This window comes from Dermacentor andersoni, chromosome 7, assembly GCF_023375885.2.
Source record: "Dermacentor andersoni chromosome 7, qqDerAnde1_hic_scaffold, whole genome shotgun sequence".
In the NCBI taxonomy this organism is placed as follows: Eukaryota; Metazoa; Arthropoda; class Arachnida; order Ixodida; family Ixodidae; genus Dermacentor; species Dermacentor andersoni.
In genome coordinates this window covers 94,986,303-95,014,105 of record NC_092820.1, presented here as the reverse complement: position 1 = coordinate 95,014,105, position 27,803 = coordinate 94,986,303, and the positions used below count along the sequence as shown (strand labels likewise).

The 27,803-nt window shown below is 46.1% G+C and overlaps 1 long non-coding RNA gene across 3 annotated transcripts; it reads left to right on the top strand.

Moving 5' to 3' along the window:
• Positions 1-27,539, top strand: LOC129385697 (uncharacterized). Of its 3 annotated transcripts, none has more exons than XR_011895457.1 (5): positions 1-288; positions 7,739-7,837; positions 16,915-17,038; positions 19,445-19,606; positions 27,240-27,539. It is a non-coding gene; the product is annotated as an uncharacterized lncRNA (long non-coding RNA). The 3 variants fall into 3 exon arrangements; XR_011895458.1 differs by lacking the exon at positions 27,240-27,539 and adding an exon at positions 19,648-20,192 and having other exon boundaries at positions 2-288; positions 19,445-19,583; XR_011895456.1 differs by lacking the exon at positions 27,240-27,539 and having other exon boundaries at positions 4-288; positions 19,445-19,640.
• The last annotated feature ends 264 nt before the right edge of the window (positions 27,540-27,803 follow it).

Here is a 27,803-nt window from a genome sequence, read left to right as displayed (position 1 = left end):
CACGCGAGCCAATAGGGTGCTCGGGAAACCGAAGGCAGCCAACGGTCCATGCCATATTCCCCCCACGCTTCTTTGTTCAGCATCACGTTCGTGTCGACTTCGTCCGTGTCGCCGTAACTGTACCTGACTGCAAAGAACTTGACCAGTGTAGTTGCCGCGAGTTGCCTGACGCGCCCCGTTAGCCGCGATTGGATCCACCGGCGTACCGGGTTAAAGCGAAGGAGGGTCCACAACAACGGTCGTGTTGTTCGCCATCAGGGAAACAAGCAACGGGACCTCGCTACCGAGGTAAGGTGATTTTGGTCGCAACATTGGTTTTATTTGCTTACGGGGTCGTAGCTCCGGGCGTGTGAACGCCGCGCTGCGTCCTTGCGCAGCTAGCAGGAAGTTCAAGCGGCGTTCCCGGTTTTTCGTTCGAATGTGTCGTGGAACGCTCCCGCTTTTGCTTGCAACCTCAAGAAATGACGACCTCGCGCGGTCTTCATTTGTGCAGGAAACGGTAGTAGTGGTTTCTGTACTGCGCTATAGTGTACATACTTTTCACGGACGGCAAATACGAGGGCTTCTGTGCCGCCATGTTCACGTACTGAGCGGAACCGTGGGGACAGAGTGCAAAGCTACTAGGGGACGCGGTTAGGTCTAGACGCGAATGCTACCGTCCGTATTTCAGTTTCTGCGCGGTGTCATCATGTCGATGTGTATCATGTTCGGCTGCGCAAGCAGAGGTAAGTCTTCTGCGCTGAAAACAAACACCGAGCTGGGCGTCGGACTTCACTTTTTACCGAACCAGGTTAGCTGGCAACGCGAGCGCGCGAAGCTCCTTTCCTAGAAGCGCCGAAGCCTTTGGCTCGCACGGATCAACCGGAAAGACTTGAAAAACCTCGACAACGTTCGCGTATGCGGTCGGCACTTCATCGCAGGTTTACGGATGCGTGTTTACGGGATGCGTGTCCTCGGGAAAAAAATATACTGTACACCACGGCCTCGCAACCCAGTTGCCTGGTTACGTTACCAGCTGATGAAGCATGCGCGTTCATAACACTCTCGGACATTTCAGGCCATTAGCATGCGTGACTCCACAGCATGACTGGTGGCCCAGCTGCAGCATGAGCGCGTCAAACACCCACTACGAATTTCTTCGATGAGTTAAGGATATACAGTGCATTCAAGCATTAAATCTGATGTTGTAAGCGTATGTCGATAGCTCCGTTTTTCCAAATTGAAATCATTCTGCACTCGCACGTACCATGGATCTGCCGTTCAAAACAAAGCGATCGCGCAATCCAGTGCGTGCTGCGGGTGGCACATTAGCCACAAATATTTGAGTAGAAATCGATACATTTTAAATCATTGCGAACACGGACACACAAACGCGCGCTTCCGCGCATACATGCTTGCAAGCTCACCTCGCTTAGAAGGACGACACGCTTCGATGGCACTCGCATGGCAGTCGCACGTAGCTGGTTGACCACACTAGGTAACAGGTAATTGATGATATCAAAGTGCGTCGTGCTTGGCACCAAGTCGGCATCGGGAGTAGAGTCCGTCCCAACACGTAGTCTGTGGGAGTCCACGCCGCCGCACATTTCCACCTTGGATTCGTAACGAGCCCGCGTAGGCTCTCCACAAGCTCGTCGAAATACGAGCGGCAAAACTCATGCCGATCGGCGTTTGCCATCGTGTTGCGTGGAATAGAGCAGCGAACGAACGCGTATGGCAGCGCGGCCAGCCAGTCTAGCCCAGCTTCAGTACCTGGCAATGGCGGACATCCGGCTGAAGTGGCTGGTGTGACGCCACATGAAAACTATGTATACTGCTGCCGTGACGGCACAAAGGCGCTTTGTGGAAGCCGAGAGCTGACAAGGGTCTTGCGCTCTCCGGCAGTGATGTCTAGCGCGGTGCTTGGCCACGCGGTGTTTACCGTTTGCGACGCTCCATTGCAAAACGTCCTTTATTTTCAAGCGTTTTTTTTTTCTTCGCGCTTGCTTGCTTGCGTGCGTGTGTGTGTGTGTGTGTGTGTGTGTGTGTGTGTGTGGCCTTAGCCGTTGCTGTTTGAACTGCTTGTTCTATTCGCCGGCATGTTTACTTCTTTTGTGTGCGTGTATTCAACGGTAATATAGTTTGCTGAATTTGTACGGTTGTCAGCATTGCAATGCTGACCCTACGCACTTGAGTAGAATCGTTTCGGACTGGCCTCTTCTAAGCGTCATGCTGACATCAGTACCCACCGGCGGTATCAGAGTAACTAAAGGGGCGGTCTGGGCGTAGCAGTATTGGTTTGATTCTCCCGCGAATAGTGCGCCGGTTCGTTGCCATGCGCCTCTTAACTATAGAGCAGGTACGTTGCATCATTGGTATAATTGTTTGGCGGCTTGTCTTATTTTTATCTTTGTTTTTCATATACCATCCTCAAATCGCAGTAACATACGGGATGCAGTTCACGTATCGCAGTATTTGCTTATATGTCAATGTATGCCATTCCAACTGAGCTTCTATTTCGGTCTGATAATGTGGGTTTTGAAAAGTGCTCCATATTTAAGGAATGAAAAATGTGTGGCACTTCGATTGGTATAGACGGGGGGGGGGGGGGGGGGGTGACAGAGAAGTGATAGGAGGTGGCCGAACAATATTGTCACAACCTGTGCCAACCGTCTAAAGTGAGTGTCCTAGCGGAAGGGAAAGCTTGTCATCAAACGGGCAGCACGTGGTGGAGGAGTGCGTGTTTGTTGTGAAGACTTGTTAGATTAGTTGATTGAAAAGAAAAAAAATATTTAATCTCTTTCTAAAGTTAGCTGGGACGCCCTGCATAAAAATGGCTGTGGCTTAGCTAAGGTTAAGCCCAGGATGCGAAGCATACTAGCCTTTATTTTAGTTGTTGAACCACTGTTTAGCCTGGCGAACTGCTGTTGCTTGGCTATATTTGGTTCGGCTAGACGAAGAAACAACTCATGCGTTACTCTGCTTCGCCTTCAAGAGTGGAACGCGACAGCGTTCCCGTCGACCCGCCAAGGGGTGTAAGACAATGGGCTACGGCGCAGCGACTACGCGCCCCGCATTGGACGCGGTGAGCGTCGAGCAACGCAGCGTTCGGCGCGGCAACGAAATGTGCGCCTGAGCAAGCGACGCCCGCCTGAGCCTTAGAAACAGCTCGTTTCTAAGGCAACACCGCATTCACTAGAGGCGCTGTTGTACCGCTTTGAAGCATCGTACTCGTGGCTCAGTGGTAGCGTCTCCGTCTCACACTCCGGAGACCCTGGTTCGATTCCCACCCAGCCCATCTTGCAAGAGTTGAGGCAAAGCCACCTAGAAACAAGCGCAGCTGCTTATATACCGCCGCGACGCCGCGAGCGACGGCGCGAGTTGGAGCCCCGTTTCTCCTCTGTCGTGACGTCACGGTGTCACGTGGTATGGCATGGGGTCACTAAAGGTCATTGAAGGCGACACCGCCGCGCCTGAGGAGCTGGGTTGAGCTCTAGTAATATGCTTCGCATAAAAGTGTGTGAATCAGAGAGCGAGTTGTTTTTCAAGAAGTGTATGAACCTTTTTCAAACAAACCCTTGCGGCAGGCATAGGGGCCTCTGTCCTGAAGTCATATATATATATATATATATATATATATATATATATATATAATGTGTGTGTGTTGTGTGTGTGTGTTTAAGGTAACTTGAACCACAGAGGTATCTATTAGGTGGACAGGGGGCGCCCAACTGGTAGTTAAAGGGCCCCTCACCAGGCTCCAAAACAAATTTTGCTTATTCGCTGGAAGTTGTTACGTGTCCTCTAAGGAGCGTTATAGCCGAGATAGAAATATTTCAGTGCCGCGAACCCATGATTTCAGCAGGCGGGCTCCACTGCCAAGCAAGACGCTCTCTCCACTCGCCACGTCTAGTCTACGCAAGCGAAATTCCTTCCCTACGTTCTCCCATACCGGACCTTGAGGATCGCGTGACGCATACGTCACAGGCCCCGCCTTCTTTTTTTATTCTCCTCGGTTTCTTTTTTTTTGCGCTACGCTTTTCCGCCGATGGCGTCGCGCGCGAGCAGTTGTCTCTAGTGTTCCTGTATATGCTCCCGCAGGGAGCAGAGTTGCGCATAACTTTTCCGGCGCCGCTCGCACCGCTATTGGCCGAGCGCGAAAAATGACGTCAAATGATCCGCGCCGCTGCGAAGCCAACTTTACGGGCGCATCGCCGACTCATGCGAACTCGTCGTTTCCGTCAGTACCATCGCCATTGCAATCAGTGGACCGTCGATCGTGCGTTCAGAGGAGCAGCTAGAAGCTCTTGCATCTTGAATCTTTTTCTACTTGCAGATTTGCTGCTACTAAAGTGTAAGCACTACTATATAGTAAGTACTACTAAATAGTAATAGTAAATAAAAGTAAGCTTTGCTTAAAATGTGCGCATGTCAACATTTGAAATGCGCTTATATCTGTGTCTGCACCGCATGTATCGAAAACGTGCAGCTGTTGTGAACGATGGTTAGTGATAAATTGCGCTCTGTTAACGGTCACTGACATAACAGCAGGCACGATAGCTCTCTTGGCGACGGTCATTAATCGGCTGGTTTCGGCAGCCAAAATGCGCTAAGTGTCCACCTTACGTGTGTGAAGTTTTAAACACTCTTTAAAACATTTCTTGCTTTCTGACCATGATAAGACAACTTCACATGCATGCTGAAAATCATTGCACCGCTTTTTGTGGCAACGTACTGCGCGTTTGCGAGCGAACTTTGGAGCTGTTCGAGCCACGGGAGCATTTTGTTTTGGGGAATCGAATGCGGTCCTACCCCCTATTTGTACGTTCGTGTGTGTGTTTGTATATGCATGTTTACATAGGTACATACAAAGTTTCGGTTGGTTGGAAGCCCACCCCCTCCGGCTGCACGAATGACTCGTTCGCGCGTAGCCTGTATTAAGAAGTGCCCATTGCTAAGCGCCTGCGAACAATTGGCGCTTGTAGCTCGCGACCACCAGAGAAAAAGGCGGAACACCGCGCGGCATTTGGCTCCTGCGCGTGCGAGGAGTGGCTTCGCTGCAGAGCTGGATCACGGCGGCGGACCTATGCGCAACTCTGCTCCCTGCGGGAGCATATACAGGAACACTAGTTGCCTCATTCGCGCAGCGCACGATTTTGCGCGCTGTGCACAAGGAAACATGACTAGCGGTATAATTCAGTGCTACACGAATACCGAGGCAGAACAAGCGGATCGCAGAGCGTGATCATGCGCTAGAACACGTTAGAAAATGGCATAGTTTCGGTACCTGCGCACGTGACCGCACGACCGTGGGAACAAGCAGATTAAGCGGTAGTACATCTCTCTTGCTTCGGTGCGAAATAAAACAAAAAGACACGCGGACATTTAGTTTGTGTGTTTTATTATTTCTCTAAACTTCAATTCGTCAATTCAGGCAACAGATCGCACAGATAACATATGTTGTCTTGAATAATTATAGCAGTCACGTCACCACGAGCGACGTCACACTGCGGACACGATTACGTAGGCGCAGGAGCCCGACTACGTCACTGTCCCTCTCCGGGCAGATTCGCCGCGAGTGAAGATACAAAAGGCGGTCAGATTGAAATTTCGGGCCTTTCCGCAGCGCGTAGCGATGTAACACTTTGCAGACACAATTGTTATCGCGCAATGTATGCTCTGCACTTGTCAGCTCAAAATGGCCAGACCTGGTGAGGGGCCCTTTAAGTGAAAGGGGCCCTTCCCCCCTACTCTCGGAAGTGCAAGAGGGGCCCAGCCACGCAACTTGAACTACAGGCGTATCTAAATGCTGGGCAGAGGTAAAAAAATAAAGCAGCTTTATCAGTAACTGAAGGTACTGTACCTCAGGTTGAAAGGTAAGAATGATGAAAGGTACATGGCGGAGAACAGTCTTACATGAGTGCAGACACACTCTGCATGTGTCAAAAAATAGGCTCGAGGTTGCGGTTTCGACCACAGCCCAGGCTACCGAACCACAAAGGGGGCAAAATGCAAAAACGCTCATGGTACCTTGATTTAAGTGCACGTTAGAGAACTCCAGGTGGTTAAAATATTTCGAAGTTCCTCGCTACACCTAATAATCACATCAGTATTTCGGACGAAAAACCAGACATTATTTTTTAATAAGTGAAAATCAATAAATAGCAAGGCATAATGTGTGACCTCTAAACACTGATCAAAGAACACCGTCATGCTGCCATGTAGCCTAAAGTACAGGCCCGTGCGTTTAGCTTGTGAAAATTTTCAGCGTGTAGTATATACTATAGTATTTCCTGCCTATATAAGTATTGTGCCTAAATGTGTTACTGAAGAACACATTTGGCTTAATTACGTTCTGTTATGCAGCGACCCATAGATGAGCACAGCAGTTTCAGAAAGACTAGCATAATCACATATCTCGCCAAAAGACACTGAATGTTTATTACCAAAACATATAGCTGTCGCTTGAGCAAAACCAGAGGAAGACGGCCTGGAAAACTAGATGTCGCTCAAGGCAGGTCCCCAATACCTTCTCCTCGGGAGCCTGACGCCACAGGAGGCGATGCACATGAGAGTTTTCACAAAGTAAAGCTCAAGTTTTATGTGTCTGATAAAGGTGAAAACATATAGGTGCAAGTTTACAACTGGTTTTACTTCCACATTCTATCCCTCTCGTTATACCTGGTTGGTATAAGCAGTGCAAGTAAACCTGTGAATTCCTAGCGTTTGGATGCTCAGTTCATGCGATTATTCGAAATGACACATTGGTTTTGAGCAGCCTTCTAATCACCTTGATTAAATGACTTAGACGGCAAACGCCTAGTGCGTCAGAAAATTTCCTGAAGACTGTTTCACACAAAGACACAAATTTAAGCATCATGGCTTTGATGAACGAGGTTCTTGTGGTCTTTTTTTTTTTTTTGCGTACACGCGGCTTGTCGTGGTCATCGAGTCTCCTTGTTCACATGGGTCTGGCCACGCCGCAGCACACCTGCTTACTCAGCAAACTCATGCTTACTACAATTTATATTGCTCTTGAAGCTTCTAGCCTTACTTGGCATACTAATCCTGTGCGTTGCTATCGCATTCATTGATTCGCCCTTGCTGCGAAACTGACTTTTATGCGTTGCATATTGCAATCACTCAGTTCAGCCCTTGGGCGCGGCCGGGCAGCCACCATTCACCTTTAGCGCAACCACGTGATGTGACGTCACGACAGCCGGAGGAAAAGCTGGGCCCCAACACAATATGCAACGCATTCTTGGCTTAACCAAGCTAAGCCTGGCCATTTTTTCTATGGGTACCCAAAGTCTGGGCATTTTACTTGCATGGGCAACACGAACTGTGACGCAGCAGAATGACTTTTCTTGTATACGACCTTTTGTAAAATCGTAGCATCGAAGCTCCAAGTAGCAGTAGTGTGTGGCATACACTGCTATACGGATCGCTGGAAGGGACGCTGCAAGATCAGATATTAACCGAGCACATCATTCCTTGGGCTTAGCATTAACCGAGCACGTCATTCCTTGGGCTTAGCAGAACAATGCTGCGCTTCTTCCGATTTACCTTTTTCACTTAGCGCTCCCGCAGCTGTGCCTGAGAAAGTTAACACTACGGTGGATGGCGCTTGCTTTGATAAAAGGGGGGCGCAGGGGAGGAGGAAAATGTTGGTACTTTGGAAAGAAAGCATGCACACCTAAAAATTTCAGTGTGTTCCTGTTTCATTAGATGCTTACCATTTTTTTAATTTTTTTTTCAGATGGAGCCTCCTCTTGAGATGTCGATTGCTGTGCCAGGACATCGACGCGTCACCATTCAGCGCCTGGCACAGCTTGACGACCTTTACAGAAACCAGGGCGTATGTGACTTTCTGTTATTACGAATACCTTTTTGTCCTCAGAAGCTGTTAGCGTATCTGGCAATATATACCTGCATTTTCTTAAATTTTATGAATTCGGTTTCATTCTACATATTGATAAATGTTGCGTCAAATCCTACAAAAAATATATTCGGCAGAGACACTGAAGATTGCTTACTTGGGTGAATATGTCACTTGGGTGAATACGTCACTCCGAGCATTTCTGACATGTTTTTACTGATTGAGCCGACGGCCATTTATTGGTCCCCTCTTCCGGTCACGCCAGCGGTTTTTCTTGTAATGGGGCATATAATGCGTTCGCATTAAAACGTTTCTGCGCAAATGTTGCCCTCGTAGGTCCTTGAAGACATTCTTGAAAATTTTCTCATGCCGAAATAGCACTATTGGAATAAACCCTTAGAGCATGCTTATTGAGAAGAGTTCCTACAGCATGCGAAATTAGCTGCAGCAATGTAGCTGAACAAATGGTTAATGAAAACGCCTATCGCCCCTTTGCCTTGCCCCCTTTTTTTTCTGATAACAATTTATTTCGCACTAGAAGCTATGTCACTGTAAAAGTCACAGCTAACCTCAAAATAATCTGCTTGTCAATCACTGCTCTTCCGAGTTTTAACGCGACAGCGTTGAGGGTCCCGTGCCGCACAAAATCGGGTAGTGGCATCCCGCGTCGGCGGCCAGCGCCGGACTTAGTTCTCGGATTGTAATTTAAATATACGAGTAAACATATTTCTGTTATGTGAAAACTCAAACAAGCCCCTTTCCTAGCGTTTCTACCGTTCATATACCGGCGACGGCGTCCGCCATTTGCGCGTGCCGGTGCTGGAATATCTCGGAGTTCACAGAGCGGTGCGCCTGCTTGCAGATGGCGCTCGCCTCCGCCGCATCGTAGCCCACGCAAGAGGTCGCATTTCTAACAGAAAGCCCACCTTCGTGTAAAGTGTTCGCCGCGAACGATTTCCCGGCAAACATTATGGTTACATACGTTCCAGTTGCTGGGAAGCGTGAGAAGCAGGCAGGGATCTTTGAATGCTGTCAAGTTCGACTCTTAAAGGCGAAGCTTAAGCGTCATCCACATTGTAAAGGAATATTATAGTTAATAAAGTGCACATGTGACAGTGCGCCATTCTTAATAAATATCAAAGACTTTATTGCTTTTACCAATCAGTCTTATGGCTAGTGCGTAATCGTTTGTATGTTTTACATCATGAATATTATGAAAGGCCGGAAATGTATACCATATACATATACCTGACATATGCCACCTGACCTGAGTTGGCGTTAAAGAAGCTCATTAAAGGGACACTAAAGGTTACTATGAAGTCAAGTTAAAGTGATAAAGCAATGCTCCAGAACGTCTAAGGCGTCAATATAATCGCGAACAGAGCTTTAGTAACAGAGAAATTGAGGTAAATGCGTGACACGATTTGTGACCTCCCAGAGACATTCCGGTACTAACCCGATGACGAAGGCACTCCTCATCATAATTTGTCACTAGTACTCAACTACTCGTATTACAAAGATCATTTCGTTAGGTTATAAGACGGAAGAGAATGCTACTTGTCTACTTCTGTTCGATTCTAATAAAAAATAACATTTTGACGTAGTAGTATGGGTGGTCGAAAGGTTTCGTTTTCGCTCGACTCTGCGCGCTCGACCCTGCGCCGCGCGCGCTTTGAAGTTTCAGTTGTTTCGTTATCGCGTCGTGCTGCGCTGGTTCTGCTGGCTCGCGAAACTTGCATTTGGAACAAACAGCGAGAATACCACGTCCATGTGATGTGGGATGCGCGAACGGTCCGCGGAACTTGGCCAAGGCCAGTTGCAGCGGCGAATCCAACGTTACTTATCACTGTGTGCCAACGAGTGAGCCTCTCCGTTCGAAGTTGTTAAGTGCTGCACCTCTTCCACAGCGCGTTGGCAAAGAGCCGAAAAATCACATAGTGTGCTCGCTGCACTTTCGTCCAGAGGATTACGAGTTCAACGCCGACTTACTGAAGTCGTGTGAAGTGCCTTTCAAAGCAATGCTTTCCCGTAGCGTTGTTCCGTCGGTCTTGCCTGCATTCTCCGAAGCGCAAGAACTGCAGGTTGAAGACGGGGCGGTGAGTGCGGCATTTGGTTTTCATGAAGGAAAAGCTACAAATGTGCGAATATGTACAGCCGTGACATACAGTTGCCGTCGTAGTAGTACCCAACGACGCCGGCAGCGCGAGCCCTCAGCAGCAGGTCACGTTCATCAGTGCTTAATTCGCTTAAGTCGAGCCCAGCATCGCGAGCCTATGTGTCCTTGTAAGGGTCGTCCATTGCAACGATCGTCAAAGTTGGCGTCATAAAATAAAGAACCAGCTTATCGTCGCGCGCTTTCCCTTCCGCTAGCCACCATAGTTCCACTTTCGCGCTGCTGTCGGCTCTGTCTTGGCTCTGTTTCCGGCCGCGCGTTTGCGTTTAGCGCAGAAAAGCCGTAGCGCCGTCTGCGGGTGCCGTTTTACTCACCGACGGCGCAACGTCACTATGAGACCATGACGTCACCACTCCTCGATCGGAGGGCGGGCGATTTGAACTGCGCTAGAGGTACGCGGGCGCTTCGGAATGCACTTCTCTTAAAATAAGTCTCTTCGAATGAAACAAGCGTTTCATAGAGGCAAATACGAAGTCAAGCGAGAGTGATAGATTAGTGCTCAAGAATCTCTAAAGCGTCAATATTATCGCGAACAGAGCCTCTATAATCGAGAAATTATGCAGGACATTAGAGACTCTCTCGGGGTATTCAAGCACTGGGGAACACCACACAACACTTGCGGAACACGGCTGCAAGTATGCGTCGGCTGCTGCGGCACAACCACAAGCATGGCGCCGGGCTCGGGGAACCGCAGCGCCACATTGCGGCCGAGTTTCAGTGCATAGTGCACTTTTGGCCCCGGCCGTCCAAATCGTTCCAGCCACCTTCCATTGATGCACGAGGCGTCAAATCTGAGGCCGCGTTTCGTCGCAATGTTTTACAAATCGTTTGGCTCACTTTTGGGACGTCAAGTCGGACGCCGGATCGTACTGCGTGTCTCCTGTGCCTACGCGTGAATGAACCAACTCTGCAGGTTTTATTTCACACATGGAATAGGCTTGGGCTCGCTTATAATATTCACACTGCAGTGAATTTGCTCTGTATCTTCTACTGCTGATCTGACATGCTGTCGGTCGCATCTATCTGCTCGCTCCACGCACGTTCAACGCGAATCCAAATCGGGCGTATACCCACAGTGGGGTGAAGCATGTTTCACGTGGCGCGGTTTTACATTTCGCAGCTGCCATTTCAGCAAATGCCAACTTTGCATCGCCGTTTCACATGCACCGAGCGCGGCAGCTGCGATGTTCGCATTTGCGAGCACGGAGGATTCAATCATTCTTGGCGTCAGTAGGGTTTGGGGAAAACAAGATAAAACAACTTGGAAACTTTTTGTGACAGCTATTTGTGTTTGAGTGCGTTCATCATCATCATCAACCTATTTTATGTCCACGGCAGGACGGAAGGCCTCTCCTTGCGATCTCTAACTACCTCTGTCCTGCGGAAAGCGATTCGAACGAGCGCCCGCGAATTTCCCAATTTCATCACCCCACCTAATCTTCTGCCGTCCTCGACTGCGCTTTCCTTCTCTTGGCACCCATTCTGTAACCCTAATATTCCATCGGTTATCTAACCTACCCATTACATGACCTTCCCAGCTCCATTTCTTTCACTTTGTGGCAGTTAGAATATCGGCTATCCATGTTTGCTTTCTGGTCCACACTGCTGTCTTCCTGTCTCTTAACGTTACGCCTAGCAGCATTCTTCGTTCCATCGCTCTTTGCGCGGTCCTTAACTTATTTTTGAGCTTGTTTGTCAGTCTCCAAGTTCCTGCCCCATATGTCAGCACCGGTAAGATGCACTGATAGTACACCTTCCTTTTCAATGATAATGGTAAGCTTCCAGTACGGAGCTGACAATGTCTGCCGTTAGTGCTTCTACCCATTTTTATTCGTCTGTGAATTTCCTTCGCATGGTCCGGCTTCCATGTGATTAATTGCCCTAGGTAAACATACTCCTTCACAGACACTAGAGGCTGACTGGCGATCCTGAACTCTTGTTCCCTTCACCGGCTATTCATGACAATCAGTGCAACAGTGGACATTAGTTGACCAGGGGAACAGGCTGGCTTCAGGAAGGGATACTCTACAATGAATCTCATCCCTGTCATTAATCATGTAATCGAGAAGTCTGCAGAGTACAATCAGCCTCTCTATATGGCTTTCATAGATTATGAAAAGGCATTTGATTCAGTTGAGATACGAGCCGTCATGGAATCATTATGTGATCAAGGAGTACAGGCCGCTTACGTAGATATCTTGGAAAATATCTGCAGAAATTCCACAGCCACCTTAATTCTACACAAGGAAAGTAGGAAGATACCTATAAAGAAAGGAGTCAGACAAGGAGACACAATCTCTCCAATGCTCTTCACTCCGTGCTTGGAAGAAGTATCCAAACTATTAAACTGGGAAGGCCTAGGAGTAAGGATCGACTGTGAATATCTCAGCAACCTTCGGTTCGCAGATGACATTGTTCTGTTCAGCAACATTGGAGACGAGATACAACACATGATTGAGGACCTTAACAGAAAGGGTGCAAGGGTGGGGTTGAAGGTTACCGTAATAACGTAAAAACCCGCGTAGCATACAAATATCCGCATATAGTACGGGGTGAAATTTTTCGGACGCAAAATGGAGAAAAAGTTATCCGCATATGAGTTAGGAAAACTCTAGGAAAACATTTATTTAAATTGCACTCCGCACTTGAATCGTGGTCTTACTCAGCTGCGCTCTCTTCGGATAGCTCCTTGTCGGACATATCTTCCCAGAGGTACTCATCCTCTGTGCCATCGAGCGCGTTCGAGATGCTGTACTTCTTGAATGCGCGACACACAAGGTGCTCTAGTATGCTGGCCCATGTATCCACAATCCACTTGCATAGCGTGGCTGGCGAAGCCCGCTTCAGCTGCCCGGTCGGGGTCACTGCAGGCTCACCTGAGCGCATCCAATCTGCGTAACACCGCTTGACCGCGTCTTTGAACGGCTTGATCACGCAAATGTCTAGGCTGCATCCGAGAGGTCATTCCACTCGGGATAACGACGAGTTCAGTGCCGGATTCGCGCAACAGCCTCTTTACTGAGTCGGCCAAGTGGCAACGAAATGCGTCCAGCACGAGGATGGACGGGAACGACAACAGTGCGCCGGGCCGCCTACACCAGACGGGCTTTATTCGGTCAAGCACAAGATCCTCGTTCAACCAGCCTTTCCCATGGCATCTCACGACCACATTTTTTGTCAGCTGCTCACCTTTAGGCGCTGTCTTGCGCTTGAAGATCACATAGGGCGGGAGCTTGCGTACGTCTGCAGTGCACGACAACATGATGGTAACTCGCGTTTTCTCGTTGCCTGTGAATCGTCTGCCACACAGTTTCTTTCTCTGTCCAGTTTCCCCAGAAGAAGTGCGCATGGACCATTCTGAGGTTAAAAAACACGGGAGCTGCTTTAGATAACTTAAACTCATCTCAAGTAAAGCTCATAGCTCACCTAATCAGTGACACAGTCTCACACATAATAAATCTAATTTTCAAAACTGGCGTCTTTCCTAGCTGCTAAAAGATCGCCAAAGTTATTCCTGTTTTCAAAAAGGGCAGAAAAAATTCGTTATTAAATTACCGCCCTATATCTATTTTATCATTCTTCAGTAAGGTAATTGAAAAATTATTAGTATACATATATAGTATGTTTAACTAGGTATTTCACAAAGTTCAGTATTTTGTCATCGAATCCATTCGGATTTCGATCTGGTTACTCAACTGAATTAACGCTCATTACCTTAACTGAGTATCTTAAAACAGCCATTGACACAGGTAAATTGGCTGGTACTTTGTTCATTGATTTTTCGAAAGCTTTCGATTCATCATATCATAAGATACTTTCTGCTAAACTAAACGCTGTTGGCGTGTGTGGTCCAGCACTTTCCTTAATTCGCAGTTATTTACATGATCGAAGACATGTCGTCTCTATTTATGATACTCATTCTCGTACCAAACTAACATAGGGGTTCCACAAGGCTCAATACTATGACCAATTTTATTTCTCGTGTACATCAATGACCTTCCAGAACACATGAAACATTCCAGTTGTATTTTATACGCACAACAATTTATTCTTCTAACACGTGTTTGGTATCGGTAATATCTTACCTTAATGCTGACGCAGCTAAAATCATTAATTCGTGGAGAGATAGTATGCTCAATATTAATGGTACTAAGTCGAAATGTGTAATTTTTTCATCCCCGCAAACAAGTGTACAGGAGATGCCACGCATTAATATTGGTCCGACTTCCCTTCAGGCTCTTGACTATGCAACGTCTCTTGGAGTAGAACTCGACAATTATTTTAGATTTACAACTCACATATCTTTATTAACCCGTAAAGCAGCATATGGTGTCTGAATACTAATCAAAATCTGCCCCTATTTTCCTGTACGTATATTCACTCTACTACGCATTTCTTGACAGCCACATCTATTACTGCATTTCTTCTTGGGGCAATACCTACATAACTCACTTGGCGCCCCGGGCTGCTGCACACACAAAACCAAGCTTTGAGAATAATCGCTTACAGCCATTTTTCATCTAGTGCTCTGCCATTACTCCGCACGTATAATATTTTGTCAGTAGTGGATTTAAATAAATGTTCTCTTGGTATCCTGACGTATAAATTTTGTCTAAGAGAATTACCAATTTTGTTGATAGCACAAAACCAAACCCCACATTTCACTGGCACTTGATTTTCACACCATAATAACTGCCTGCTATCAAAAGACTAACTAGGCAAACTTATTGCGAACTTTTCGGCAACATCAATATGGAATTCACTACCGCCCTCCATTAAATCATCTCCTTCCATTTATTTTTTTAAGAGGAAACTTCGTCACCACTTGTTGGGAAAGTGATTGTTTTGTTTATTTTACGCTTCTCTTTGTGGAATAGTATGTTCTCTATGTATATATTTATTATGTGTGTTATATGCCTATTATATTCTCTATGTGGATCTTCCTTTTGTGTTCATACTTTGTTGTTATTACCATGACTTGACTTTTTTTGTTAATACCTTTTGTTTTCATAGGATTGCTACTGTTGGTAAATGCATTAAGTTTACTTTTTCTATGTATTTATTGTTAGAGGTCCCTCCCCAGTCTTTAACTATGGGACCTCCTAGAGTTAGTTTTTCTGTACAAAATTTCAATCGCATCAATAAACTGAAACTAAACTAAACGGGACATAAACTTGTTTAGAGCCATTTTCGTGCACGGTGAGGGGCGATGACATCTCCAGATAAACCGGCGGTTAGTCAGCATTGCCGATTTGCCCTACCTGGAAGTTCTTTGACTTGCGCAGCGAAGTAACGCGGCGCTGGAAAGCCACAAGCAGCTTTTCGAACGATTTGGGCAGCTTTTGCGAAATCGAAGGTCGGCGGCGTAGGGAAAATCCAGCACAGCACATGTAGCGATAAATCCAGTGCTTGCTCGCTTTGACGGCAGAGCTCGGTAGCCCTTTTTTTCCTGCAAGCTCCTTAGCTTTTTCCTGCATAAGCTTCACGCTCGCAGCAAGATGCGCGGCACGCTGTTGCCATATGAACTCCGTCAGGGCAAGTTCAATTTCCGGGAATGTCCCGCTCTTCGGGCCGCGAAAGCTTCTCTACACGCTGCACGCGAAAAGGGCTTCCCTCTGTCGACGCCACCCGCGAATGCTTGCCTCGTTGATACCAAACTGCCGTCCGGCCACACTGTTGCTGACGTTCTGTGCGGCTGAAATAACCGTGCTCTCGAAAGCAGCCGAGTGCTGTTTTCGTGGTCCGGCATTTTGGTCCTTCAATGCAGAATAAAAAAGATGCACTTCGCGAAGCGTAGTTTGCACGTGTGCTGCCAAGGTGCAATAAAGGAGCAATGAAGAAACTATGCTGTAGCCATGCAGCAATAACGAAACCAAAACTTCTAGCCCCAATTTCAGACTGAAATTTTTCTTTTGATTCGCATATAGTACGAGGTGAAAATTTGGGACGCTAATAATAGGGCAAGAAACCTCGTATTATATGCGCTATCTTACGGTATGCAGAAGACAAAGATAGGCAAAGTGCTTTACTTTATCAAAACAAAAAATTAAGTAGGCAGGCCGTAACCACTACGTGTCTACGATTCACGTAATGATGGTTCCCCATCTGTGCCGTATGTGCGTTTATCAGAGACGTTCAGCACTCCGAACATCGAAAAATCGCAAGCACGAAGGGTCCAATGGCCTGGCCTGTCTGCCACAGCTGCGAATTCGCAAGTGCGAAACCGCACTCAAGTTAGCACTATGTAAAACGGGCTTAAGAAATTGTAATGACATGCTATTAACTGACTAATTACACAGGAGATTGACTATTGCGAAATGCTTTCCGCATATTCGACGAGCTGGCAACGGAATCCAACTTTCCGCTTTGAGCGTGGCAGTCAAGTGCGTGCGACATCTTTCATGAACAGGAAACCTTGAACAGGAAAACGTGAACCGTCGGGCACTTTCGGCGCAACCCGAACAACATAGTTTGTCGGCATACTGCGTTTCCTTCGTTGTAAAACTGTGAATCCCACGCGCACCTATGAAAACCCGGCGGCAATCGGAAGTGGGTGCGGGCTCGGCGGCAGAGCACGTGGCTACCGTGTTAAAGTCGCTGCCAACGGCAGCGCCACCACATCTTCCTGTGTAGACTGGGAGTATCGACGAACACACACTACTCGCACACCTCTTGTGGGTGTTTTCATTGTTCTTTCAATGATCGAAAGCCTCGGCTTTCGCGGACGTCAAAATTACTTCATTAGTCAAGTAGCCATAATTTTATGCCATTTCGCTATGTTCCCTACAATGCTCACACATGTTAGATATTGCTAAAATGGGCATTTAGTGAGGACATCTTGTCGTAAGATGTCAGAATGCTAAAAGAAAGATTTCTTTTACAGCTCCACTTTTTGTTCGAGGATGAAAAGAGGTTCGCGGTGCAAGTCGAGAAAGAAAAGTCAGTGGACCACCTGCTCAGAGGCGTGGAGCCGGTTACCGCGGAGGTAGCCCCACGCGCCGGCACACGTAAGAGATTTCTCTTGATTCAAAATTTTAGCTGGCATAGAATGTGCATGTGCAACAGAAGTGCTACACAAAATTACAAATGCAGTCACTGATCTGGCGCTTGTTGCCTTTGTGGGTTGGGGGAAATGGGATGCAAAAAGCAGTGTTCCTGTGAAAAAGTCCACTATTATACAAACCCGAATGTAATACAACAGGTAATTTTAAGACCGCAGGAACAAGAAAAGAAGGAAGCAATGTTTTGTCAGCTTATGATATATCACACCAATACTTACAGTGCTTAGGACTTTTTCTTTAAGGTCATGCTTCCTGCTCGTTCACCCTATGTTCTCTGACATCGCGCTGCCGGAGGCACACACAGGTGTGCTCTCCTCTGCAGGCAAAGCGTTGGATATTCTGCACCTAAAGGCACGCTTGACCAACTGCGTTTACATAGAAGCAAGCGTGGCTGAGAAAATAGATAAAACCCAGTGCCTACTGGTCCTGCGCCGTCGCAGTGCTGTGCCGCTGTACATCGGGAACGCTCCAGATGCTGAGGGGCCTGATTTTTGTTAGTCATTAATTTGTCAGTTGGCTGAAGGTGCATATTGTGTTTGATGAAGTTTCTGCATTGTTCCAACTACATATTGGTAACCAAACTCTGTTCAGTAGCAAAGCCTTTGGCCTCGGTTCCCTCTCTTTCTTGAAAATAAACTTCAAACAAATGCAATCTGGTTCCCACGAATGGGTACATACTGTCTGTAGGGAGCATGTGCCCAGTCGAGCCTGTTGCAGGCATTTTGTCCGTGCTCCTAAACATTCTGTGATGTTTGAATAAAGTTTGTGTGATTGTTTGTTAATATGACATCTCCAAACGGCCAGGCAACGGTGGTTTAGCAATATTGATTTGACCACTACTTAGCCCAGACATTTCAAAAATTTGCCAGCATATCACTCCCTACTATAACACTATTATCTCGTAAATTAAGCTATGTAATTGTTTTAGTTGTTTTCAGGACACCATGAAACTTGAATATATAATGGTTGCAACTGCTTCTAGTTAAACAGACAGCTTTGCTATAAAATCCAGAATAAGGAACTAGATGTGGCTACCATAAAAGGGGCCCTGAACCACTTTTTATCAAAGTTGAGAAATGCACTTGGAGTTAAAATGTCGTATTTCAGAAATACTTTGCCACAAAACATACTTCCATGCATTCAGCAGAAGCAGAGTTATTGGCAACCAAAACTCAGTTCGCAGTGTTTCGGCTGCTTCAATGACTTGCGCTGTGAAGTTTACGCCGGAGCAGGGTGTGCGCACAACGCTCCACCTACTGAACGTCACCACCCTGGCGCGCAGTTCAAATTCGATTAGAACGTTCACGTCAGTGTCACTATTTTCAATTTTGGCGGCTGGGACACGCCAAACATGGTTGTCCTCAGGGAGCCGCAGTGCGCTGGGCGAATGGACTCTGCGCGGTATCAACGCTACACAGCAAACTGCAGCTACATGTAACTGTAGTGCGTATGCGCAGCGTTTGCTTTGGGCACTACAGGGCCTGAGTGCACGCTCGGGCTCGTATGTTCCGGTCTGACTGCCACGTGGTGGAAGCCGGCATTCTCTGGCACTTGACCGACGGATGGTAGCTACATCCAACTTGTGCATTTTTAAGCGCTGTCCATAGCTCTGCACGAAGCGAAGTCTGCCTGCGCATCTAACCAGGAGTGAGCGTGCGCTGGAAAAGAGTGTGTGTTGTCTGACCTTGACTTTCGCATGGTTCGCAGTGTCCATAATCAATAGAAGTTAGTGAGACCCGGTGGCTATGATATCGATAAGCGGGGTGTTCAAAGTTCAATTTCTTCGCGAGAAGCCACATCCGAGCGCGAGCAGGAGATAGTCAACTTCTTCCAGAAGTGCGTAATTATTATTGAAATTCGAAAGCAGATTTTCGCTTACGTCAGCCTGTTTAATTAACAAAATCTGTTAAGAAACCTATTCAGGAACAGTAGGAAGAAGTGCACGTCTCCACACACGCTTGATCGATGTCGGCTACTGTTCAGTAGCACTCACGTATGGGAATTTGCTACACTACGAAATAAAGCATACAGAGTGGAGTGAGGAGCAGGCTTATGTTGAACAGAGAAAATTTGAGAAAAAAGTGACTTCGCGCTTCGCTTGCGAGCTCCACGCACCGCGCACAACTGCAAAATTTGGCAGTGACGTTTTCAGCAGCGTATGCTATCCGCGGACTGTGGCTCGTCTATACGAGTCAAGTCCAAGAGGTGGTTCAGGACCCCTTTAACTGAGTCTCCTTTATACCAAAAAAACAAATCTGATCATGTGCTCTGCTTTACATTTTCTGCTAGGAAAGGTTGGCAATCCTTGTGAATAAAAGCTCCTGAATTAAAAAAAAACATTGCAATTTCCAGGCCTGACACTGAAAACAATGGCCATAGCCATAACTTGGCAAACCGAAGTTATGAGGATGGGCGACTTTGTTACAAGCACCTACACATCGATTGTCACATTCTCTTCAGGGGGCTCGACACCATCTTCGCCAAGCAGCTGGTACAGTTCGTGTTATCGAAATTGTAATAAATTCATTTATGTTTTCTGTGAAATTTATTTACAGTGACTGCTTCGCAGCTTCTTCACTCATTCAAGTAGTCCGAGGGAGGACCTAGAAGAAAAAGAAACAATATATTTAGGTAGTACAATACAAACGTTCAAACAGCTGTCCCTGTGGTTATGTGTTTGCACAAACTACTCCTGCAAAGTGCATATTTTATAAAACAATTCCAACACGCAAGAGGCATCACACGCTGTTGCCAGCTAGTCAACGCTACACATTGTGATTGTGTCTAAGGCTAGATCTATGAACACTTACACATGCAATAGCCTACTACTTTGAAAACACTGTCAGGTTGGGTGCTTGAAGCCTTTGACTGCATTTTTCGCAGCTTTGCATCGGAATGGCGAAGCCACAGTTTTATTGTCCCTTCAACCTTGCTCCTCTTTGCATTGGAAAAGCCTTGCTTCAACGCTCCTGAAATATTTTGTGATTACAAACACACACAGCATGCAGCGTATGCTTTCCGCGGACCGTGTCTCGTCTATACGAGTCAAGTCCAAGAGGTGGTTCAGGGCCCCTTTAACTGAGTCTCCTTTATACCGAAAAAATAAATCTGATCATGTGCTCTGCTCTCCATTTCCTTTCCATCCACCCTTTGTAGCAATTGCTACGAACGGGTGGATGTCTGATTTTCCCTTTTTCATTACTTCTCTCCACCTTGCGGGTTTCCGCAGAACTACTATGTCAAACACACACTGTTTTATATTTTAGAAGATCTTTACAAGTGTTCCAGCTGATTGAAAAGTACTGTATTGCTGCTATGGTATGTTGAATGACGAGTTTACACAAAAAGAATACCAGAACAAATGGCATGCCAGATTTGTCACACTAATGCAAGCATCTGTCCTTGTTGCACAGCAAGAAATAGATGTAAACTAAATGCGTATGCTGCACTATACCGTGACAGTGGGGTACATTTTATTAGATGTGGAAAATAGTGTGACATACTTAGTAAATATGAGCTCCGTAGTGTTAAGGGCCATAAACTTCCTTTTCCCCTTTTGCCCTGCCCCACCATACGGCACTGCCAGTTGGTAGATGAGCAACAGCTGTAGAGTACGCCTTGTGGCTGAGCCAATGGCAGACCCACCATTTCCAGATAACTGCATGATGAAGCTGTAAAAAATGTAACGGGTCATTAGTAACGTTCAGCCTGCACATTCACTAATCAAAAGGGTTCAGGTAGGAATGTGCCATAGCAGCAGCGCCTTCAAGGCTGCATCCACTCCCAGTTAGCGTCGAACTCTTCAAATTCTAAGAATGCTTTTTCTACTATATCTTCCTTTGTACATAGCTGTGGTATTTGACTGCAGAGGCATCTTTGAATTGCATCCAGCTGCCTCCCGTGCTCCTCTACTCTTATTATAGTATGGAGCATTCCACAGATTAGGTACCCTAATTCTCAAACGTAGGACCAAACAAAGAGTTGCTAACCAGCAATCATGCCATTCGTATTACTGTACCTAACGTGCTACTTGCTACATGATCAGAAGTGGAGCCGCACCGAACCTAGCCAACCGCACACTTCCTCAAAACAAACGTGTTGGCAGCTTGTTACCACACTGATACCTTAATATGAACCCAAACGGAATGAGAAGTACTCAAATGCAAAGGTTTGCAAGAGATCCATTTCATTAGATTATGCTGCTGGCACTTCTCATTATAAATAATAAACTAGTACAGAACACTTTTGCAACGGTACTGTCGTTGACGTGATGGGTGACAATTAAGTTCTTTTGCAGCATTACACATGTTCCAGCAGATATTTGGATATTACCACTTTGGAAGAAAACATTGCTGGCCGATTTTTCGGGGTTCTTCGAATGCACTTAACAGAGGTGGCTGTGGGCTCTAGTCAAGCTGCTTCTATAAAGACCAGATCTTTCCCCGTTTGCTGTGTTTAATGTGATAGAAAATAAATGTTATCATTATCAGCTCTCTCGTTATTAAGAGAGCCTAATGCACTCTACTGCCGAGACATGTGAAGGAAAAATGCGGTTTCCAGGGCCTAGTTACAGTCCCACGTATACATATCAGCAAGCCTTCTACTGCCAGCTGGGTGACCACAAAAATTCCTGCTTTTTAGAAGTACTTCAAGAAGCTGGAAGACGAATGCACGAATATAGTAAACTTAAGTTTTAAAGCAACTGAAATATAAAGAAAACAAATTCATGCTGGCTTGGTTGGGAGCCAGGTATTATTACGCCTCTACTGCCAGCTGGGTGACTTCACAAAAATTCCTACTTTTTAGAAGTACTTCAAGAAGCTGGAAGACGAATACACAAATATAGTAAACTTAAGTTTTAAAGCAACTGAAATATAAAGAAAACAAATTCATGCTGGCTTGGTTGGGAGCCAGGTATTATTACGCCTCTACTGGTTGGGTCAGGTCTATTAGCTGCTATCCACACATGTAAAAAGAAATTAAATTTAACGGGGAGCTTGGTAGTGTTCTGACCTAATCAATCTTGCATTGTGTCCTCCAGGCATAGTCGAAATCACGATCCCGCAGTGGCTGGCTAATGGGACTATCTGTAAACCCTGTCGGGAAATGTGGAATTTGTAGAATATGGCATTTTGCATGAACTGGTTGTATTCAAACTCCCGAGTATTTTGCAGAGTGGTGCAGGACTCGCAAAATGCCACGTTTGACTTTTTTCCGGAACATAAGCAAACCCAAAAATGGCAGTGTGTTTCACATATGAGGAATTAAAAAAATTGTGGCTTGTTTTAAAAAGGCTTTCTGGTACTGTACATATACGACAGCGGTCAAACTGGCTGACATCTCTTTGTGGCGGTGGTGGGCCCTTCCATGCACTGCCGTAGGTACTGTCATCTTCTGTGACACATGCAGAAAGTAGAACCTTTACTAGTGACTGTCGCTTCACAACTAATAGATCAGCCATCATAAGTGGTTACAAAAGTGTCTTCAAATGTATTGGTCACACTAAAATTCTGAGGGTTCTGAGCAGTGGAACGAGGCTTTCGTGCGACCTAAAATGTGCTGCAACAATTTTTTTTCTAAAAACAATCAAACGCAAAAATGGCAATCTGTATTGTAAAGTACTTCTGAAACGTGTACCTATGAGGTGTTAGCCCAAAAGATGCTTATTCCCTGAGAATGTTGCACATGTGAGCGTGTGAGAAAAGGAAGGGTGACGGGGATATGCATTTGGAAGAAAAGAACCAAGGTGATACAGAATGACACAGATACCCAAGTCAAAACCACAAGCAATACATTAACACATTAATTAAACGTACTCCTTCACAGACTCTAGAGGCTGACTGGCGATCCTGAACTCTTGTACCTTTGCCCGGCTATTCATCAATATCTTTGTCTTCTGCGTATTAATCTTCAACCCCACACTTACACTCTGTATGTTAAGGTCCTCAATCATTTGTTGTAACTCGTCTGCATTGTTGCTGAATAGAACAAAGTCGTCGGCAAACCGGAGGTTGCCGGGATATTCGCCGTCGAACCTTACTCCTAAGTCTTCCCAGTTAATTAGGTTGAATACTTCTAAGCACGCAGTGAATAGCATTCGAGAGCAATAGAATGTCTTCCGGCACATTCAAACAGGTCTGCTCCTACTCGGTCCCATTGATGATTGGGCGTACCCCGTAGAAGCAACGGTTCGTCGGCTTGTTTGTACGCATGCACTTGACAGGAAGGGCACAACTCAATCATGCCAGTTATATCGTCATTCATTCGAGGCCAGTACATATAAGCTATCGCCCTGACGAGAAACGGGGCCGAAAATTATCCCAAGAAGAACCACCTAAGACGCAAGACTCCTGCTCTCGCTGTAGACCCAGGCAGCAAGTTAAGACAAGTTCTCAAGGCTGGGCGCATGCTTCCACTACCAGCAAATGAGATCAAGATCATGGTCAGGCCCAAAAGAGCTCTCAATGTTTCCAAGGTTGGCAGCCCTACAGTTACTGCAGCTATTCTTCAAGCAACGCAACTTAGCTCAGAAGGCAGTCAAAACGACACAATCTGCTCGAACAACCAGCAAAACATGGTGATCAGCACGCCCAGACCGCAAAATGCGGACCGGTGCGTAAGAATCAAGTCCATCCAAGTGTTATAAAATAAGTGTACATATGTGTTAGAAATGTTAGAAACATACACAGTGGCGTGTGCAATTTGTGCGCGAATGATGAGGGATGCGGGGGAGCGACGGGGTATACGTGAGACGGGTCAGTGCACGGGTGGGCGGCACGTTTAGTGTAAAGTTCGCAGTTCGTGACACTGTGATACGAGATGTGCCTGGGCAGAGAGAGCTCCCCTCGTGAATATGGCTCCTGACAGAGCGACAACATCACATATACTCGCTCAGTATATACGAGCGCCTCTGCGAGTTTGCGTGACGGCGGCGCAGGGAACGGACATTCCATTCTAAGACACTGATTGACAAGATTGATTAAGACATTGTAACATTAAAATAGACACAAAATAAATTGGAAGAGCAAGTCGTCTCGGGAGGCATACCGCTGGGTGCCGTCGCCCTATAATGGTTAAATTTACGTACTTTAACACTAAGGAGAATGTCCTATCAAATGGCCGTAAGTTCAAGGGCACCGAACACAGTGCCGCGAAGATTTTTCTAAGGCTGTACAGAACGCCCGCAGGCACCTTGCTGCTTTTGCGAATGCAAAATCTGCTCGCTTTTCATTGCGTTACAAAACACTGCACACAGGTACGCTACATATTTGACGAGACATCACAGACCACCCGCCGCGGTTGCTCAGTGGCTATGGTTTTAGGCTGCTGAGCACGAGGTCGCGGGATCGAATCCCGACCACGGCGGCCGCATTTCGACGGGGGCGAAATGCGAAAACACCCGTGTGCTTAGATTTAGGCGCACGTTAAAGAACCCCAGGTGGTAGAAATTTACGGAGTCCTCCACTACGGCGTGCCTCATAATCACAGAGTGGTTTTGGCACGTAAAACCCCAGAATTTAATTTAATCACAGACCGTCAAAGAAACAGCATAGCAGTCGCATTATCCCATGAATGTAAGGACTCGCCCTCCCATCCCACGTAATAATCTGCCTTTTTCAGTAATTTTCACGAACATAGCAGCTTTCTGCCAAAGCGTGAACACGTATCAAATCTTATGTCATCATCCGCCAGTAACTTACTGATACTATCAGAAACGTGGCTTACAAAAGAAATCAGCGACGCAGAAGTCCTGGCCAATCTTTCCAACTTCGACGTTTATCGATGCGATCGGAGAGACGCACGTGGCGGAGGTGTTCTGATTGCCGTGAACCAACGATTGCCGTGCACACGAGTTAACAATGACAGCCACTTGGAAACACTGTGGTTAAAATGTCAGTGTTCCCCACAAACAGTACTGCTAGGTGTTTGTTATCGACCTCTCACCACCAACCGGACTTTTCTGATCTCTTAAACAACATATTAAATGAAATTACTTCAAAGCATCCCAATGCTGTTATTCTCCTTTTAGGAGAATTTAATTTTCCCGACATTAACTGGCACAATGGCACTGCTTTACTAACAAATCGAACTGAAGCGAGCGACTTTATAGAAGTGCGTTTAAATTACAATTTAACGCAGCTAGCACTGGAGCCAACCCGTGTGTCGGGAACATCTGCCAATATTTTAGATCTTATACTAACCAGTCATCCTGAAAGCTTAACATCCCTTACATGTCTTCGTGAGATTAGTGATCACAAAGCTATTCATGCTGCCTTCACTTTCGCTTCCCCACCACGCGACATGCACGAGAAGACAATTTGTTTATATGACAATGGTAACTATGAGGCTATAAATACTGAATTAAAGGTATTCTTTTCTACCTTTGCAGATAAATTTAATAACCATTCGATTCATGATAACTGGCTGTTGTTTAAAAACAAACTATGTGAACTAAAGAACCAATTTATTCCCAGGATAACCATTCGATCCAATCGACAAAAACCATGGTTTACGAGATCCTTAAAATGACTAGAAAATAAAAAAGCGCCTTTATCGCCACGCTAAAGTTAAGACAAGCTCAGTTGCGTGGGAGAAATATTACGCTACCGAAGCTGCGTACTTAATCGGAATTCGCGATGCCAAGCGAACCTTTTTTCACTATGACCTGTCAAACATTTTGCTTGCTAATCCAAGAAAATTCTCGCAGGTGATAAACCCCAAAGAAGCGCGTATCAATAATCTTACTAACGAGCTGGGTGAATCAGTGACAGATTTAACCTGCGCTAATATGTTTCTCAATGCGTTTTCTTCAGTCTTCACTAATGAAATGGACACACTTCCAACCCCGCCAACCACAAATGTACAATGCAACATGTCAGCCATCACATTCACAGTAAGTGGGCTTTTATCTGTGATAGAAAGTATTAAGTTGTCTTCATCATCTGGCATCGATTACATTAACTCTAAACTACTAAAAACACGAAACACATTTTTGCAGTTTGTATATTTATTATTTTCACAGTCGCTTTCCACAGGCACCATGCCAGACGAGTGGAAGATGGGGAAGGTTATTCCAGTCTACAAATCGGGCAACCAAAATTCTCCCCTAAATTACCGCCCCATCTCATTGACAAGTGTTCCCTGCAAGATCATGAAGCATGTAATCTACTCTCATATTACGAACTTTCTAGACGCTAACTTCTTTCATCCTTCACAGCACGGGTTCCGTAGGGGCCGTTCTTGCGAGACCCAGCTTGCACTATTTCTTCATGATGTTCATGCTAATCTTGACCGTAACATACAAACAGACGCCATATTTTTGGATTACGCGAAAGCGTTTGACAAAATCGCACATCAACGCCTATTACTAAAACTTTCTCGTTTGCATTTGCATCCTGATATACTAAAATGACTTGAGCAATTTTTAACTAACCGCTCACAGTATGTCTCATTTAATAACCACGCTTCAAACATTACACTCGTCACATCAGGCGTACCACAGGGGTCCGTCCTTGGCCCCTTTCTTTCCTTAATTTACATTACCGACTTACTCTTGCATGTGTCCTGCCATTTTCGTATGTTGGCCGATGACTGTTATTTACCGCGCAGCCAATACCATCACTGACCAAATAACTCTTCAATCCGATATTAACCGGGTACAAGAATGGTGTGATGTTTGGCTGATGACACTCAACTCTAATTAATGCAAACTTGTCTCGTTTACCTGTCGTCATCACCCTCTTCACTTTTCTTATCGGATTGGTGACGTCACTGTGGAATCAGTGGAATCCTACAAATACCTGTAATACTAATGATCTAACCTGGAATGCGCATGTTACTAACGTTATTTCATCGGCTAACAAGACATTGGGATTTCTAAGACGTCACCTTCGCCTCGCTCCATTGCATGTAAAACTGTTAGTCTATTGATCATTGGTAAGAACGAAACTCGAATACGCATCTGCCATTTGGGATCCGCATCAAGCATACCTCGCCGATGCCCTCGACGCAGTTCAGAATCGCGCCACCAGGTATATTCACTCCACATACTCTTACAACGTCAGCATATCATATTTAAATAAAGAATCTTCCTTATCGCTTCTGTCCCTTCGTCACCGCAAATTGCCGCCCTTTCCCTCTTCCACAGGTTCTGCTATTCGGCGCCTAATCGCCCACCATACATTGTTCCCCCAAGGCGCCGGTCACGACGCATTGGCCATCCCCAGCAGGTGGCACAACCACATTCACGCACAAATACATTTTCAGCTTCATTTCTCTACCGAGCATCTAAAGACAGGAATGGCCTTCCTCATCCGATCGCTGCCATCACCTGCTCTTCACAATTTGTTCAACATGTAACAACTTTTTATTTACAGAATTGAATGCATTATAACACTTGTTTGTATATGCTGTATTCCCACCCCTTAGGTAATAGCCCTACTACGGGGTCTTTAAGGAAATAAAATGAAATGAAATGTGTCCCAATGGATTTCAGAACATTTTTGTCGTGTCTACTCCTCACGAGAAAAACGCGGACGCGTACGCCCGAATGCAGCAAATCAGGCTCGGTGAAGGCATGTTTGGGGTGGCAGCGTACCTGGCCCCACCCGAGAATACGTGTAGAGGAGTCATAAGAGGAGTCGGCGTGGAAGTCGGCGAGGCTCAACTCAGAGCGAGAATTGTAAATAATCGGAATCCTGGCGCTTTGGAG